The sequence below is a fragment of the Panthera onca genome, chromosome X, assembly GCF_046562875.1.
Source record: "Panthera onca isolate mPanOnc1 chromosome X, mPanOnc1 haplotype 2, whole genome shotgun sequence".
Classification (NCBI taxonomy): Eukaryota; Metazoa; Chordata; class Mammalia; order Carnivora; family Felidae; genus Panthera; species Panthera onca.
Genome location: NC_138357.1, coordinates 114,503,577 through 114,519,729, shown reverse-complemented (window position 1 = coordinate 114,519,729; position 16,153 = coordinate 114,503,577). Strand labels below are relative to the sequence as shown.

The following is a 16,153-nucleotide window of genomic DNA, read 5'->3' as shown; positions in this document are numbered from 1 at the left end:
GTCTGCATAACAACCTTACCCTCCTCTATTGTGGTTTTCCTGGTAGCGTCCCATGACTGGCTTCCCACCATCCCAACATCTTCCTTTGTCGTTCACTGGAGATGGTATTTAAGGGGCATCTTGCACAATTTGGGGGAGTCGCTCAGTTTTCCTGGGTCTTCCCCATGCATGCGGGAGGTATACATGTTATTAGATTCACTTTTCTTCTGTTTATCTGTCTTTTATTCTAGTGTGGGGGGGGGGGTTCTCAGCCAAGAACTTGAAAGGTAAATGGGAAAGTATTTTCCTCCCCTACAGTATTTACTGAGTAGTAATGCATACACGTGTTCATCAAAAGATATGCCCAAGGGTGTTCCCTACAGCACTGTTTATTAAAGCAAAAAAACCGTAAACAAACCAATGGCCCAACGACAGCAGAAAGGATAAACTACCACAGTCCTATAATAGAATACGGCAACCAGGACTGCACACACAGTAAAAATGAATACCACAAACAGTACCGAGTGGAAGAAGTCAGAAGTCCTGTGTGGAACTATACATACAAAATTCAAGAACAGGCAAAATGAAGCTCTGACATGTGACTCAGACTAGGAGTTACTCTGGGGAGGCAGTGACCAGAAGGAGGCACGAAGGGGGCTTGCGGTTGCTGCCCGTGTTCTGATTCTTCATACGGCGGCTGGTAACAGGTGTGTGCGGTTTGTGAAAAGTCACTGAGCCGTCCATTTATGATATGTATAACATGTAGTTCGATAAACAGTTTAACTTAAAAAATACAGGTATATACATTTAGCCCACTTCCACAGATGAGTCAAATATCCATGAAATGCCACCAGACCCACTTGCCTACTTTCACTACAGATGGATGCTGACGAGCCCAAGAAAATGACTAACACTGATGCACAGGTGATAAACCTCACAAGAGGGAACAGTGGTACACAGCTCTGGACTCCTGTGTGAACAATGAATACAATGAGCACTTGATTCAACGAAAAGATATAAATCCTACTGGGTCAAGGGTAATGGTTTCTCCAAATACCCTAAAACATGTGACGCATTCGATCAAAAAGTTAATCATCTGTATAACAAAACCACTAGCTGAGTTCATTTGTACTGATTTTTCCTGGAAGCTTTAGTACCATATAGAATCCACTACAAAAGTTTACCAAAAACCCACAGCTAACCTCCAAATAATACCTGAAAGGGAAGACTTTTAGCATACATCCTCCCAATCTTTCTCTCCCTCTTTTGACGTATTCCATTCATATATAGAGGGTTTGCATGTTTCCATAGTGCGGGTGGTTATCACGTTCGCCTAACATAAACAGTCAGAGGGTTTAGGAAATTCACATGTCTAAATCCCAAGGGAAACATGTTACTATTTTTAAATATCTGAGAACCAGCCTTATAGTTAGGAGGGCCAGGAAAGTCCCCCACTGAAAAATGTGACACTTTTGACTCCCGGAATTCTAGCACTGTTTGTTTTCTTGGTAAAATGCAATTCCCCTTCATCTGGAATCTCTAATAACTGGGATCCTAACACATAAATATGCATCTGTTTATCAAATCACCATCCTTACCAGAAGCTTCTAGGATTAGTCCCAGAAAGAGATGGTCACTCATTTTAGAAAAAGAACATTTAGCGTCTTCCATGTACTGAAAACTTTGTCAGGCAATTTACATGTATCATTCATTCATCAAATATTTATTGAATACCTATTACATACCAAATACTATTCTAGGCACTAGGGATAGTGTGGGTCCTGCTCACATTCTAGCTGAAGGAGAGAAGAAGATGAAGAGGGGAACAATAAATATACAAATAAACAAGAAAACCAATATAATGGTAAAGCGTGGTGTTGAGACTTAAAATGAGAACGATACAGACGGTGACTCGTTGGCTATTTTAGATCAACTGATCAGAGGTGATATTTAAACTGACATGTAAATGATGAGAAATCAGCCATAGAAAGATGGGGGAAGAGACAAAGAGGACATTCCAGGGAGAACAGTTAGTACTAAGACCAAAGGGAGCTTGTCGTGCTGGAAGAATGAAAAGGAGGATGGTCAACGGGGAGAGGTGGGCAGCAGGGGACTGGCATCCAATTAATGCTCCTAAAAAGATGCTCCAGCCGCCGTATGGAGAACGGACTAAGGAGGCCATTGCAGTCGTCCGAGAAAGAGGTGGTAGCAAACCGACACAGGTGGAGGAGTGAAGACGGGAGTGGGAGCGCCTGGACATACTTGGGGAGCCAAACTGACAAGACTTGCTGACGGGGTGGCTGCGGGGCAGGAGACTCAGAGGCCCGGGGCTTGGCCAACTGGGTGGGTGGTGGTGCCACACGCAGAGATGGGGCTCGCGGGGAGAGGATCAGGTTTGGCGTAGCAGAGGCAAGGAATCAGATGTCGCTCTGCAAACACCGAGGGTGGGACGCCTATTAGACATCCATGTGGATTAGCAAGTCTTTTGTCTCCAGATGTTTCATTTGGATATTTAAAAAGCACACAATGTTTAAGAGCCTGATTTTTTCTGTGCCTTCTTCCCCGTTTTATTTTTCTACAGCTCCCATTTCTGAGCCTTTTAATGTTTCAAGTTTCCCCCCAAACTTTCAACATTCTTAGAATTGGTCAATTTATCAACATCGTTTCCGGGTAGTTCTCGATGATATTTGTGAGCCAGTGTAAAGATCTCAAAGATATTTTTTGAGACCATGAGATGGACTCTACATTTTAATCTCACAGAGGTAGTGCGGTATGAATGCCATGCTAAGGAGGCTGGAGTTTACTTTTTATAAAGCAGTGTAAATGAATGAGTTCTGGAATCTACTAATGTATGGCATGGTGACTCCAGATAACAATACTGTATTGTATATTTGAAGTTTGCTAAAAGGGTAGATCCTAACTGTTCACACACACACACACACACACACCCCAAAACAAAGGTAACTGTGTGAGGGGGTACATGTTAGTTAGCTTGAGTGTGGTGATGACTTCACAGTGTATTCCTATAACAAAACAGCTAACTAGGGGCTCCTGGGTGGCTCATTCCTATAAGCGTCCAACTCTTGATTTTGGCTCTGGTCATGAATCCAGGGTCATGGGATTGAGCCCTGTGTCGGGCTCAGCACAGAGCGTGGAGCCTGCTTGGTATATTCTCTCTCTCTCTCTCTCTCTCTCTCTCACCCTCTGCTCCTCTTCCCTGCTCACCCACTCTCTCTCTCTCTCTCTCAAAAAAAAAAAAAAAAAACCAGCAAATTGTACACCTTAAATATATACAAGTCCTATTTGTCAATTATACTTCAATAAAGTTGGGAAAGGGGCAGAGTAGATACAAAGTTTTTAAAAGAATGGACTAGTAAGTCTTCAGTGGTAGGAAAGGTCACGGCGGCAGGTACTAGCATCTAGATGAAATGTAAAGCCACGAGACTGGTGGGGTCATCTCCGGAGAGTCTGTAAGGAGAAGAAAAGGAGTCCCAGGGCCCTGGGGGGACACCAAACTTTGTAGGCTGTGCAGAGAAGGACGAGTCAGAAATGAAGACTTAGAATGAGTTACGAGCAAGAGTAGGAAAAGTGCAGTACAAGAGAGTGTACAACGGAACACAAGGAGAAAAGCGTTCACAGAAGGAAAGAGTGACCGTGTCCAAAGCTGCTGCACAATAAGTCAGAAACGTCACAGCTGCTGTTGGGCAAGTGCTGTGTTTGGCAGTGTGGAGTTCATTGAGAACTGACCAGAGCCTCAGGACAGGACCCGGATTGGACAGGGGAAGAATGTGGGGTGATGAAGAATGTGGGGTAATTAAGTATGTGTGATCTTTTAAGAGGTTTCTCTCAGAAGAGGTGACTAGTAATGTGGGGGCGACAGGAGGGGGATGTGGAACCAGTGGAGGAGATATTATGTCTTAGAGCATGATTGTAAGCTAATGGAAATGATCCAGAAGAGAGAGAGGGGTGCACTGAAGCAGGAAAGAAAGAGGAAACAGAATTAGGCATTACATTCTTCACAACACGAGAACAAAAATCATTAAGTACAGTAATGAATTACAAACCACGGAAAAAATAGGAACTCATGAGTCCATACTGATGTGGAGAACAAAGGCAAAAGAAAAACAGGGGCGCCTGGGTGGCGCAGTCGGTTAAGCGTCCGACTTCAGCCAGGTCACGATCTCGCGGTCTGTGAGTTCGAGCCCCGCGTCAGGCTCTGGGCTGATGGCTCGGAGCCTGGAGCCTGTTTCCGATTCTGTGTCTCCCTCTCTCTCTGCCCCTCCCCCGTTCATGCTCTGTCTCTCTCTGTCCCAAAAATAAATAAAAAACGTTGAAAAAAAAAAAATTTAAAAAAAAAAAAAAAAAAAAAAAAGAAAAACATTAAATTTCCTTGCAGCTTACAGCCCACTGACAAGTCCTTGTGACAGGCAGAGTGACCTCCCTCTAAGAAGGCAACTGCCTCGATGCTGATACTTTGCTAAGGGCAAAAGGCAATCTTAGCTTAATGTCATCCGGGCCTCTGTGATTCTGTAAGTCTCCTTTAACATATAAAAATTCCTTTGGAAACTTCCTTTATCTCCACCCCCCAAATATATGTTAGCAATCCTCCTCCAAACATATGATCCACTGATATACATCTGAAGGGTCTCATGACTAAGGTTTTATTAGACAGAAGTAAATGACCCTTTCCTAACAATACTAGCGCCCTCAAGGTCCTGGAAACCTTGCTTCTAAAATTATTTAGAGACTTAGGCTCTCCCTAACCCCCTCTCAACCCGAAGGTGTATAATCAGTCACCCCTCACAAACCCAGGGCAGCTCTTTCTGCCCACGGGTCCTGTCCCTGTGCTTTAATAAAACCATCTTTTTGCACCGAAGACATCTGAAGAATTCTTTCTTGGCTGTCGGCTCCAAACCCCAACATTTCCACATCACGTACCGATAATAAAGACAGGAATGAATAAATATATAAGGAAGACGCGTTCTTGGTGAAGGCCAACTGGTAAATGTGGAGGGAATATCAGAGTTGGAAAATCATTATCTTCAACCGTCATATTAAAGATTGAATCAGGCAAAAATCACCACTGACTGCGAAATCTAGAGAGAGATACTGATGAGAAGGAGCAGTCTATCTGTGTCTCCCCCAGAATACGCATTAGCAAGGAAGAAACCGGAAACCACACAGTGGAGAAATGAGATAACACCTTGACCAGGTGACCAAAATTAACATCACCAATGAGGAAGAGAGAAACATCCAGACATGTGGGCCTCCAGATGTGATACCCTGAGAACACATCATCATCTCTGCAGTATTGTGGCCCAAAATGTATAATCTGTATCTAATTACAAGAAACATCAAACAAGCCCAAAATGATGAATATTCTCTTTAAAAGAGAGGGAGATGGTCTGTATTCATCCTAAATGCTGAAGACGAGAAGCATTTGCGACACCAAAACGTGCCTCTTTGGCATAAGGATTATTTTAAACTGATTATTTCTAAGAAGAGCAGACTACTGGTTAGAAGTTACCCTTTTGGAAGAGCCATTTACATGCATAAGGGAAATCTCCGTCTGTAAGGGTGTCTTCCTCTCCATACCAGGGATGACTCTAAATCTCTAGAAACCTTTATCAAGAGAGAAGCCAGGACTTAAATCTGCATCACAACCTTACCGCTTACAGTGCTTAGTGTTTACAGCCAGGTAACCTCCCACAACTGCCCCCCCCCCCGCCCCCCACACATACCTTCTCTTGTCTTTAGCCAGAGATGACATTTAAGGTGGTGGCTTGGGCCATTTCGGGGAGTTACTCAGTTGTCCTAGGTCTGTCCCATGTATACAGGAGGTATACGTTATTAAATTTCTTTTTCTCTTGTTAATGTCTTTTTTTTTTAATTTTTTTAGGTTTATTTTTGAGAGAGACTGAGCGTGAGCAGGGGAGGGGCAGAGAGAGGGAGACACAGAATCTGAAGCAGGCTCCAGGCTCCGAGCTGTCAGCACAGAGCCCGATGCAGAGCTCGAACCCATGAACCCTGAGATCATGAGCTGAGCCGAAGTCAGACACTCAACGGACTGAGCCACCCAGGCGCCCCATTAATCTGTCTTTTATCACAAGGGGAACATTACTTTTCCTTCCCCACACTGCCAATATCATAAAAGACAAAGAAAGGATGTGGAAATGTTCCAGACTAAAGGAGGCTAAAGAGACCTGACAACTAAATGCCAACAATCCTAGAGCAAATCATGGGCTGGAAGGAAAAAATGCCGTAAAGGATGCTATCAGGTCTATTGTCGAACTTGGACTACAAATAGCAGATTAGGTAAAACAAACAAACACAAACAGCAGATTAGGTAACAGCATAACATCAATGTTAAATTTACTGAAGTTGACAACAGTACTGTGGTTATGTAATAGAATAAGAATATCCTAGGAAATCCACACTGAAGTGCTTAGGAGTAAAGGCCACGATGCATGGAACCCCCTCAAATGGTTCAGACAAGTGAGGTACACGTGCAAAAGTGCAGATGACAAAGCAAACGGGGTAAAGCGTTAGCAATAGAGGAATCTGGACAAAGGTTATATGGGCGTTCTCTGTACTATTTTTATTTTTGCAACTTATTTATGAAGTTTGAAATGATTGCCAAATAAAAAGCTTTTATTTATTTACTTTTTTAAGTAGGCTCCCCACCTAACGTAGGGCTTGAACCCACGACCCAAGATTTAAGAGTCGCATGTTCTACCAAACTGAGCCAGCCAGGCGCCCCTCCAAATAAAAAGCTTTTAAAAAGGAAGGGGGAAAAAAGAATATGTTCTTGAGAAGGCAAGGAGGATAAGAGGTCCAGAACCCAGAAAAGCAGCCGATCTTTGACACACTGGGAACGTTGCGTTTCATCCCCTTTCACAGCACAGCGGGGAGTGATGAGGGATCGTAAGGCAAGCAAACACCCCCGCCCCCAGGTGGGATACGTGTGCTAGTCCTCAGGCACTCCTGACTGCCCAAGAACAAAGGAAAGGACAGAAAACAAATGGTTAACTGAGAGAGATCTCAGTCACGCAGGACACGAGTCTCCATCAGTTTACAAATATCTTAGTAAATTACAAGAAAAAGGCAGTCTTGTCAAGAGCCTCATCTCCAACCTTATAGACTCAGTTTCCTGGAGCTCCAACATCACCCTCCCCTCCATAGTGAAGTGGGGAACAAAGGCAAGAAGGGAATGGCAGGTAAAATTAAATTGCCCTGTAACCTGCAGCCCAGTGACAAATACTTGAGGCAAATAGAGTATAACATTTCCCCAGGAACCCCCTACTGTCATTATGTTGATGCCCCACTAAAGGAAAAACAGCTTTAGCTTGACAATAGCCAGGAGCCACGGGTATTCTGGGAGTCTTCTTTAGCCTATGAAAATCCCTTTGGAAACTTACTCTTGTAAGTTACCTCCCCCAACTCCACAGTACGTCACCAGACACTCTTCACAACCCCAGGGCAGCTCTTCTGCCCGCGGGTCCTGTCCCCGTTTTTTAATATAATCACCCTTTTTGCACCAAACACATCTCAAGAATTCTTTCTTGCCTGTCAGCTCCGAACCCCCCCTCACTCCAAAACCCGATCACTCCAAATACCCGAGTATTTAGTGTCTGCACAAACGGGGGCATGTTGGGAATTTGGGTGGTGAGAATCTAAGGCTTTGGGGGCTCCCATCTAAACAGCCAGAATCAGCAGCCGATGTAGAAGGGGCAGAAAAAATAAAAGAAGGTGTCAAACAGCTGTTTTGGAGAAGAGAAAAGGAAAGCTCTACACAAGCAAGGTAGGCTTGCTAGGCAATGCGAGAGTCCACTTGAAGTTTCTCAAGGTCAAGACCTGGACCTAGATATCAGTATTTACTCTGAAAACTCCCTGAGTGATTTGAATGGGCAGCCAACTAAGGCAGGGTTTCTCAAGCTCAATACTATGGATTTTTGGGCCACATAATCCTTTGTTGGGGAGTAAGCGGGGAGGGGCTCCTGTGCATTACAGGATGTTTAGCAGCAGCGTCCCTGGCCTCTACCCACCAGATGTCAGTAGCACCCCCACCTCTGCCAGTCATGACAACCAAAAACGTCTCCAGACGACAACCAAAAATGTCTCCAGACACTGCCAAATGTCCCCGGGGCGGGGGGGGGGAGCAAAATCGGCCCTGGTTGAGAACCACTCTGTAAGGGAATAAAGGCCATAAACACTCCATGTTTATAAAGCTTAGGAATTGTGTAAGCTCCTTGTTACCATGAGCACTGTGGGTAAGAACACAGGCTCTGAAATCAGATGGTCTGCGTTCAAACCTCAGATCCACACGACCTACCTTTCGTATGACTTTAGATAAGTTACTTAACTGCTCTGTGCCTCAGTTTCCTCATCTGTAAAATAATAATAGTACCTGCCTCAGGAAGTTGGAAGGATTAAATGAGTGAATATATGTAAAGCAGTAAGACCAGTGCCTGCTCATTAAATATTAGCCACCAGCTACCATTATTATCACAGAATCAGAAATGTAATAGATACCAGATGTCTTGTTGATTAATGAACTGCTTACATTAAGATATACTCCACCCTTAACCAACAGAAATTTCCACAGTAAAACGGAACAGAAAGGCAGAATACGTTGAATCTTTTATTTATTTTTTTAAATTTACATCCAAGTTCGTTAGCATATAGTGCAATAATGATTTCAGGAGTAGAATCCAGTGACTCATCCCGTACATATAACGCCCAGTGCTCATCCCAACAAGTGTCCTCCTTGATGCCCCTTCCCATTTAGCCCATGCCCCCACCCTCAACCCCCCAGCAACCCTCAGTTTGTTCTGCATATTTAAGAGTCTCTTATGTTTTGTCCCCCTCCCTGTCTTTATATTATTTTTGCTTCCCTTCCTTTAGGTTCATCTGTTTTCTATCTTAAACTCCACATACGAGTGAAGTCATATGATGTTTGTCTTTCTCTAATCTTGCTTAGCATAACAGAGTACATTGAATTTCTCTTAGGATTAGTGTCCTGATTCCTTCTAGATTCTAGGCACACTCATTCATCCATTTGACAAATATTTAGGGAGCACCTACTATGTCCCACTGTTGTAGGTCCTGCGAATACAACAGTGAGCAAGATACACAAAGTCCTGGCTCTCTCTTGGAACTTATATTCTAGCCGGGAAAAGAAGACATGGAATCAGTACACAAATAATTAAATGATATAATTGCAGATAATAGTTGTTACAAAGAAAACGAACAAAAGCGGGATGAGGGGATGGGCATTCACAGTGGTCAGTAGGGAATGTTGTTTTGGAATGCCGAAACAAGGCAATAAGTTATGTGAATGTCTGATGAAATGGTGCCCTAGGCAGGCAGCGCAGCAAATGCAAAGGCTGGAAGGCAGGCACATGTTTGGGCTGGTGTATTTGGGGAAGTGTGCGAATAGGGGGGTAGCGACCAGACAGGGTCTCAAAGGCTACAGTAGAGAGGAACCAGGGTCTTATTTTCAGTGTGGTAGAGGTTTTATCAGAGGGTTCTGAGCAGTGGGTTTACAAGACTGCATGCACAGGCTATTCTATGGGGTCAAGGGTGGATGCTGGCTTAGAGGCTACACACTAATTCAAGAGAGAAACGTGGGCAGCTAAGATTATCTCAGGGTATTATAATTGAAGTCACTTTGCATCATAGCAGGATCTGATATAAAATGAATCTGTCCGGAACACAGTTCAGCAGTTTGGGGGGCTTAGGAACTAAATGAACAGCTTTATGAAAGAGTGGTTGAATCCATTTACAGGGTAATGATCATCATTTTTAATGAAATAGAACAGATGGAAGAACACTGAAAATATAAGAATACATTGTACAAAGGAAAAACGCATAATGCTTTGTGAGATCCTATTTCAATCATATATGCGTATGTTCACACTAGGCTGAGATATAAAATATACTTCTCACTATGGAAAACAGGCAGAAACGTTCGAAAAACACTACAAAAAGCTATCTTATTTATACATAAATAGGTTATAAGCTGTCCCTTTATTTTTTCCCTTTCTTGCTGTGCCTGGCATCCCCCCAAACGAGGACATCATGAAAAGGTCCAAAGGTAGTATCTTCGTAGTCTAAATAAAACGATTGACTTATGCTACACTATCTTCTCTTCCGGGGAGATCAAAATATGACCCTCCAAAGCTGGGAAGAGTGACTCACCTCTAAACTGTTAGGCTTTTTCAATGGAAAAAAAAAAGAATCTAAGCAGAACAAGAAATTTTAAAATTAAGCTTTAGACGTTTAGAAGCTAAAAATGGAAAGAAACCTCCTGAAGGTGGTAAGAATAACTACCAGAACTCTACAGCGAGCACAATACCCAGTAGTAGTCAAGTATTAGAACCATTCCCCCCCCCCCAAATCAGATACTCCTTAATGGTGCCCTAGAGGGAAGCTTGGCTACTAAGGTAAGCAAATAAAATGAGGGAAAATATTCGAGGTTGGGGCGGGAATCCCTATATTATTTCATTTCCAGACAGTTTGACTATCTAACCTTCAAAATCCAAGAAAACTGCCTGGAAAAACTTTGAACTAATAAAAGTTCAGTAACATGGCTTGAATATGATAGACCTCCAAAAAAATTAAACAGCCCTTCTCTGTAAGAGTATAGTGATTATAAAATAAAATGGGAATAAATGATACAATTTCTAAAAGCAATAAAAATTACACACACAACACAATCTAGGAATTCACCTAACAAGAATGTACAAGACCTACAGTGTGGTATAGGCACAAGGATAGACATACACATCAACGGAACAGAACAGAGTTCAAAAATAAACCCGCACATGTACAGCCTATTAGTTTTTGTCAAAGGGGCCAAGGGGACACAAGGGGTGGGGGGAAGTACAGTCTTTTCAACAAATGGTGGGAGGGCGGTGCGCCTGGGTGGCTCAGTAGGTTAAGCGTCTGACAGTTGATTTCGGGCTCAGGTCACGCTCTCAGGGCTTGTGAGTTTAGCTCTCCCAACCCCGTCAAGCCCCTCCCCACTCCACGCATAGGGCTCCATGCTGCCAGTGCAGAGCCTGCTTGGGATTCTCTCTCTCTCCCTCTCTCTGCCCCTCTCCCACTTTCTCTTCAAAATAAAGGTAAATAAACTTTTTTAAGAAAAACATTAAAAGGGGTATCTGGGTGGCTCAGTCAGTTAAGCATCCGACTTCGGCTCAGGTCATGATCTCACGGTTCGTGGGTTCGAGCCCCACATCGGGCTCCGTGCTGAGCCTGGAGCCTGCTTCAGATTCTGTGTCTCCCTCTCTCTCTGCCCCTCCCCTGCTCGCTCTGTCTCTCTCTCTCTCTCTCCAAAAATAAACATTAAAAAAATAAATAAAATAAATAAAAAAATTAAAAAAACATTAAAAAAAAAACCCAAATGGTATTGGAACAACTGGATATCTATACGGACAAAAGTGAAACTTGACCCATACAAAAATTAACCGAAACGAAGTCATATATCTACGTATCAATGATAAAGCTAAAATGTCTAGAAGAAAGCACGGTAGAAAAACCTTGGTAAACATGAGGTAGACAAAGATTTCCCAGACAGGTTCCTAAAACTGCTATCTAATATGAAGGGAAAAAGCCTGGTAAGTTAGACTTTTATCAAAATTTAAAACTTCTCCTCTTCAAAAAATATATATCATTAATTGCATGCATGTGATAAACAAGTCAAAATAAAATCGTCAAAGTCATAGAAACAAATAGTAGTAGAATGGTGGTTGCCGGGGGTGGGGGAGGGGGAAATAGGGAGTTACTGTTCAATGGGCATAAGGCTTCGGTTGTACATGATGAATAAGTTCTAGAGATCTGCGGTACAACAGAGTGCTGATAGTTAACAGTACTATATCGCACACTTAAAAACTGAAGACAGTAGATCTCAAGTTAGGTGTTCTCAAACCAAAATAAAAAGAAAGCAAATGAAAAGGCAAGCCACAGACTAAAAGAAAATATTTGCAATACAGATTATCTGACTTGCATCCAGATATGTGGTTCATTAAGACAAACGACACAATTTAGAAAAAGACATTTCATAAAAGAAGATACACAAACGACCAAAAAGCACACGAGGACTAGTCATCAGAGAGGTGCAAACTAAAACCACAAAGAGCTGCCACCACAAACCCCGTGAAATGGCTACAGTAAAATAAACTGCCAATACCAAGTGCTAGCGAGCAGGGCAGGGAACCGGACCTCTCCGACACTGCTGGTGGCAGTGAACTGCTGTGGCCACATAGGAAAAGTCTGGCAGTTTCTTACGAAGTTAAATTAACCACACAATACAGCAGCAATCCTACTTCTAGGTGTTTACCTGAGTGAAATGAACATTATATGCACACAGGAAGCTGTATGTAAATGTTTATATCGGCCCTATTCATAACCACCGAAAGTCAGTGAATGAATAAACAGTCTGTGGAATATTACTCAGCAAAAAAAAGAACAAATTATCGATTCACACGACACTGATAAATCTCAAATGGATTATACTAGGTGAAAGAAGCCAGACTCAGAAGGCCACATCGCGTATGAATCCATTCGCAGGACATTCTGGAAAAGATCAATTTATAGCAACAGAAAACAAAGCCGTGGTTGCCAGGGGCTGAGAGTGGTGGAGGAAGTTGAATACAAAGGGTCAATAAGGAATTTTCTGGACTGATGGAATTCTTCTCTATCTTGCTGATCTTGCTGTGGTGCTCGTTACAGGACTATATATATCCGTCAAAACATATAGAACTATACACGAAAAGGATGGATGTTATTCTACATAAATTATACCTCAATTCCAAAAACATGGAATCAACTCAAGAATTAATTAGGCAGATTTATAAAATGGAACAGAGTGTTCACAGAATCTTAGTTGATTGAGAGAATTTACTTTATGGTAATTTTTACCAAATGTTTAGCCCATCTCTTAACTTTCAATACCCTCACCTCATACCATGTCCCCCAAATAAGTTCCATGTGGATTAAAGGCCCACCTAGTTTAAAAACCATAAACATTTTAAAAGAATTTTTTCCCCTCTATCTTGGGGTAGGGAAGGCCTTTCTCAGCAAGGCATAAAAACCAGTTCCCAAGTTTTTACTAAAGGCAGAATCTCCTTTCTATCTTTTCAATTATTAACATCACAGAAATAATTTCTCTGACCACCCCCCCACCTTTTTTTTTTTTTTTTTTTGAATGGTGCTCTGCCCAGTGTGTAACAAGTATCTGAAAGGGACTTGGTGCTCTTAGGCAGCAAAATGGAAAAATGTGTTTGTCAGTTTCTCATGAGCAGTGAAAGCACCAGGAACGTAGTGATATCCCTCTCTGAGTCCAAAACCTATACAGTGATGTCCCCCTCTGAGTCCCAAACCGGACTCAGGCACACCACAGCCACACCAGAGCCCCCAGAATGAACACATAAGCCACACCAAAGCAGCTTCTTAACTGGCTCTCCCTACACCTGAGCAAACTCACTTTGCCATTTCTGGAAGGCTATTCATGGTACCAAAAACACAGCAGCTCGCCTTTCCTGGCCAAACTTGCCGATGAAATTCCATTTCTCAGACTTTTTCTCCCTCTGCTGAACAAAATCATATCCATAATTAAAGTTCAACTTTTTGTTCTTTTCTGTGTTTCCGACAATTTTTTTTTTCTAGGAAAGTCACACATACCTGGAATCTGTGGGGTTTGGGCAATAATTATTCACACAGAAAACACCCTGCATTTCTTCAGTGTCTTTCAACAGCAAAATCTGCTCTATCCCCCCCTTTAAGGAAAGTCACCTTGCAGGGATGTGGGAATGATAAAAGCAGAGGGAATCTGATCAGGGCTTGGCACTGCGCTGAGGCCCTGTAAAACAATATCCCTGAACAGCTACAAAATTTGGCCACTTTTTGTTTTCCAGTTTTGCATTTGAGCTGTAAACGCAGCCCAAACCAAGAAATGTCCAGATCTTAACTAAGCAAAATTTCGGGACACTAAAACAGGACTCCCTAAATCCTTTGGAAATAACACCTACTTTGTCACTTAATTTACAAATTATTATGACATTGAACTTAATTGTATTGTCTTTTAATAACTAAACTCTTAATAAATTGTTAATTATGAATAGCAATAAAGCAAGAAATATTGGCATACCATGTATAACTGAGGTTACACTCATAGGCTTAGCTCTTAAAATAGCCAAAGAGAAGTGGAGAAAGATGGGGGGAACTGTAACATCTAGTTAGACCTTGGCTTAATAAATCTTCATTCTCCATCACCCAACAGCTCCTAACCCTGATCAAAGAAATGAGTCCTTTTTCTGTCTATGGTGACTATCAGACAGGATCAGCTACATAATTTATGGGGCTCAGTGTAAAATGAAAATGCGAAGCCCCTTGTTCAGAAATTGCCAAGAATTTCAACAGCGACAGCAAAGCATGAAAACCACATACAGGTTTCATACCCACGAAGCCAGCTCTACCAACAGATAGATCATGTATTTGGCTAGCGAGCTGGTAAGAAAAGTAAAGCATTTCGCTTCTAAGTGAGTAGCAATGATTTCATGTGTGTGTCTGCGCTGCAACTGGGGTTGTAAAGTTTTACGACCTCCTCTCCCAATCTCTCGCTTTTCCTGAGGGTTTCAGCCTGTTGGGCAAAACGTACTCCTGCAGTGCCTACCATACAAAATGTGGTCCACGGAGCCGCAGCACCCGCATCACGTGGGGGGCTTGTCAGAAATGCAGACGGTCGGGCCCCAACCCGGACCTACTGCATTTTAACAAGATTCCCAGGAGATTCGTGTGGACGGTACATACTAAGGAAGGTCACTATCCAGACGGCCACGGAAAACCTCTGCCGTCTGCCTCACCCGCGTTGGCAAAGCCCGTCGGCTCCCCTGCTCCTCACCTTACACATAGTACCGGAGCCTCAAAAGGGCAAGTCCCTGTTGGAATGCTCTCACCCGAGACCTCCAGCCTCCTCTTTCTCCCGGTGCTCACCGCCCCCCCCCCCCCCCCCCCCCCGGCCCCGGGCTGCCGCTCAATCCCGCCGCGCCCCCGGCCACCTGTTCTGGGTCCCGCCAAACAGCGCCGCGCCAAGCCCTTCGGGGCCCTGGGCGCGTTCGCGCTCCGCCCGCAGCGGTAAACTGAGTTCCCCAGGAGTCTGGTCTCGAAGACCGCCCGCGTGAACACGATTCGCGGCTCCGTTTCCCGGCGGGGTGGGGAGAGTCTGAGTCCTTACGAAGCTTTTGGATACACACGCCGTCCCCCGACCCCTCGGAGAACGCGGCGCCGGAGCCCCCTTTCCCACGGCGCGCACTCCCCGGCTATCGGGGTGCGGCCCCCCCGGGTGCTCGGCGGCTTCGCCTCTGCCTTTCAGGGCGGCCCCGGGCTCCGACTCAGAGCCGCAGCCGGGCGGAGGGAGCGTTCGCCCCGCTGTCCCGTCGCCCTCCAGGTCCAGGCGCTCCGCCCGAGCTGCCCGCGCCCGTTGTCAGCTCCGAGGGGGAGACGGCGGTGCTGGGTCTCAGGAGCCCGAAGGGAACGGACTCATCCCAGCGCCGCGCGCTTACCTGTCTGTCCCCGCAGACGGGCTGGCTGCCGGCGCCCTCCGGCCCTCCTTCTTGTCTTTCCCTCCGGCCGCGTCCCTCCCCCTTTCCCGCGGGCTGGCTCCGCCCCCGCCGCTCCGGGCCTGTCCGCCCGCCCGCCAGCTCTCCAGCTGTCCGGCGCGGCGTGGCGCGTCCGGCGCTCGGCGGCGGCAAGGCTGGGCGCGGAGGCTGGACGCGGAGGTGGGGAGCGGGCGGGGCGCCGACGGGGGAGGGTGTGAGCGAGCGGCGCGGCGGGCGGGGGGAGAATCGCGGCCGGGGGGCTGGGCGGCCCACCCCTCGCCTGCAGAGGCCCCCACTGCGCTTCTGGACTACCCGCGTCGCGAGACCTCCGGTGGCCCGGCGTCCGGTCCGGCGCGCTCCCGGGAGACGCCCAACCTCCAAACCCAGCCTCTCACCTTTAGGGGTCGCCCTGGTATCCAAATGCCTGTCTCACCGTTTTCAGCGGGGTGCACTGTGACGGGCGGGAACCCCGAGGTCGCCCCTCTGCCACAATACTCCCAATGCAGACGTCAAAATTCAGACCACTGGAGGGGGATCTGGAGAGATCAGTAAAAGGAAAATGTCCTGGGGAA

The 16,153-nt window shown here is 45.0% G+C and overlaps 1 protein-coding gene across 1 annotated transcript in view; it reads right to left on the bottom strand.

The window, feature by feature from the left end:
- ADGRG2 (adhesion G protein-coupled receptor G2) overlaps positions 1–15,715 on the bottom strand; it is a 122,124-nt gene extending 106,409 nt beyond the window's left edge. The window contains exon 1 of the mRNA XM_081792677.1: positions 15,546–15,715. The gene's annotated coding sequence lies outside the window, so the exon portion shown is untranslated. The remainder of the gene's footprint in view (positions 1–15,545) is intronic.
- Between the last annotated feature and the right edge of the window lie 438 nt (positions 15,716–16,153).